The sequence below is a fragment of the Copidosoma floridanum genome, unplaced genomic scaffold (assembly GCF_036245765.1).
Source record: "Copidosoma floridanum isolate Cflo_tuat_1 unplaced genomic scaffold, Cflo_Japanese_pri ptg000002l, whole genome shotgun sequence".
NCBI lineage: Eukaryota > Metazoa > Arthropoda > Insecta > Hymenoptera > Encyrtidae > Copidosoma > Copidosoma floridanum.
The window spans coordinates 132,501-135,000 of NW_028321879.1; the positions used below are offsets into that span (position 1 = coordinate 132,501).

Here is a 2,500-nt window from a genome sequence, read left to right on the forward strand (position 1 = left end):
GTTTGATTCCGGAGAGGGAGCCTGAGAAACGGCTACCACATCCAAGGAAGGCAGCAGGCGCGCAAATTACCCACTCCCGGCACGGGGAGGTAGTGACGAAAAATAACGATACGGGACTCATCCGAGGCCCCGTAATCGGAATGAGTACACTTTAAATCCTTTAACGAGGATCCATTGGAGGGCAAGTCTGGTGCCAGCAGCCGCGGTAATTCCAGCTCCAATAGCGTATATTAAAGTTGTTGCGGTTAAAAAGCTCGTAGTTGAATCTGTGTGCCACGCTGTTGGTTCATCGCTCGCGATGTTTAACTGACAAGATTGTGGGACGTCCTACCGGTGGGCTTAGCTCGAGCGTCCGTCTCGCACGGGTCGGCCTAGCGGCTTTACCGTCGTTGGCGTTGGCCCGTCGCGTGCGTGCGCAAGAGCGGCCCAGCTTAATCCCATCGCCATGCTCTTCACCGGGTGTGGCGTTGGGCCGGTACGTTTACTTTGAACAAATTAGAGTGCTCAAAGCAGGCTTGTTAACGCCTGAATACCAGTGCATGGAATAATGGAATAGGATCTCGGTTCTATTTTGTTGGTGTTCGGAACCCCGAGGTAATGATTAATAGGGACAGATGGGGGCATTCGTATTGCGACGTTAGAGGTGAAATTCTTGGATCGTCGCAAGACGGACAGAAGCGAAAGCATTTGCCAAAAATGTTTTCATTAATCAAGAACGAAAGTTAGAGGTTCGAAGGCGATCAGATACCGCCCTAGTTCTAACCATAAACGATGCCAGCTAGCGATCCGTCGATGTTCCTCCGATGACTCGACGGGCAGCTTCCGGGAAACCAAAGCTTTTGGGTTCCGGGGGAAGTATGGTTGCAAAGCTGAAACTTAAAGGAATTGACGGAAGGGCACCACCAGGAGTGGAGCCTGCGGCTTAATTTGACTCAACACGGGAAACCTCACCAGGCCCGGACACCGGAAGGATTGACAGATTGATAGCTCTTTCTTGATTCGGTGGGTGGTGGTGCATGGCCGTTCTTAGTTGGTGGAGCGATTTGTCTGGTTAATTCCGATAACGAACGAGACTCTAGCCTGCTAAATAGGCGTTACTTCTGGTATCTCGAAGGCCAAGGCCCCGTCGCATGCTTCGTGCGATGTTTGACGGTATCCAATCCGTCGGTGTCGCGCGGGGCTGGCGGTGGTTTTTGGTTTTTACTACCGACGTACACAAAAATCTTCTTAGAGGGACAGACGGCGTCTAGCCGCACGAGATTGAGCAATAACAGGTCTGTGATGCCCTTAGATGTTCTGGGCCGCACGCGCGCTACACTGAAGGAATCAGCGTGTCCTCCCTGGCCGAAAGGCCCGGGTAACCCGCTGAACCTCCTTCGTGCTAGGGATTGGGGCTTGCAATTATTCCCCATGAACGAGGAATTCCCAGTAAGCGCGAGTCATAAGCTCGCGTTGATTACGTCCCTGCCCTTTGTACACACCGCCCGTCGCTACTACCGATTGAATGATTTAGTGAGGTCTTCGGACTGACGCGCGGCAACGCACTCGTTGCGTTGCCGATTGCACTGGGAAGATGACCAAACTTGATCATTTAGAGGAAGTAAAAGTCGTAACAAGGTTTCCGTAGGTGAACCTGCGGAAGGATCATTAACGTTCGCACGTAAGACGTCGCAACGTTTGTCATGAAAGAAAAAAAAAAAAAAAAAAAGAAATTTTGTTTGAAAGCTGCGCCGAAGGAAAATGTATAATCGTTGTATTTACGCGCCTCGCGCCACGTTACTTTTTCTTTCTCCCTCCTTTGACAAGGGGCTGTGAAAAATTAAGTTAACGGATTGGCGGTCGTAGGTTTCGATGCGTGCGCCAATGCCTAGCGTCTTTGTTCTATAATAGTTGAAACATACGATCGGGCTGGCCACGCTTGCCCTCGCGCACCTACGTAAAAATCGTAGGGTGCGCGTGCACAACGGATCTTTATTTTTTCTTTCCATTAACCAGTGTCTTGCCGTGGCAACCTCGAGGCTATTGGTCACGGATTTTATCACGAAGATTGAATTTCGACCGGACAGCGTTTTCCTCGAGTCAACGGTTATTATGTTGAAAGCCTCGTTGTAACGAGGGGGAACGTCGTCATTCGGTGGTCATGCAATCACTTCGTTTTAATGACATGATCGAGCTTACGAGGATAATAGCGTGTACGCGTTATTATCCAAGGTTTTGGAATGATTTTACGCCCCAATAAGCCGAGACTCTGCGTATAAATGTCGCGAAATATTATGAACTGTATGCGTGTCGCCGTTATTGCCCCTTTCATCTTGTTCTCAAGATAAAAAGAAATGGGAGACGCCGCTCGTTATCAAAAAGTTTCGTAATATTTCGTGGTGCGCCCCAATGCCTGCCGCTCGTGTCGCATTTGCGGGACGCAGCGGGGTGGCCCAACGGAGAACCGATGGGCACACTTTTTATTCGAAAGAGCCTGGCTCTCCGTTGCGTTTTGTATTGG

General features: G+C 50.2%; 1 non-coding gene across 1 annotated transcript in view; it reads left to right on the forward strand.

Annotated features, from left to right (window-relative positions):
- The window catches only part of LOC149375909 (small subunit ribosomal RNA), a 2,065-nt gene extending 415 nt beyond the window's left edge, over positions 1-1,650 (forward strand). The window contains exon 1 of the ribosomal RNA XR_016293269.1: positions 1-1,650. This exon is cut by the window's left edge and continues 415 nt beyond it. This is a non-coding gene — a ribosomal RNA (small subunit ribosomal RNA).
- The last annotated feature ends 850 nt before the right edge of the window (positions 1,651-2,500 follow it).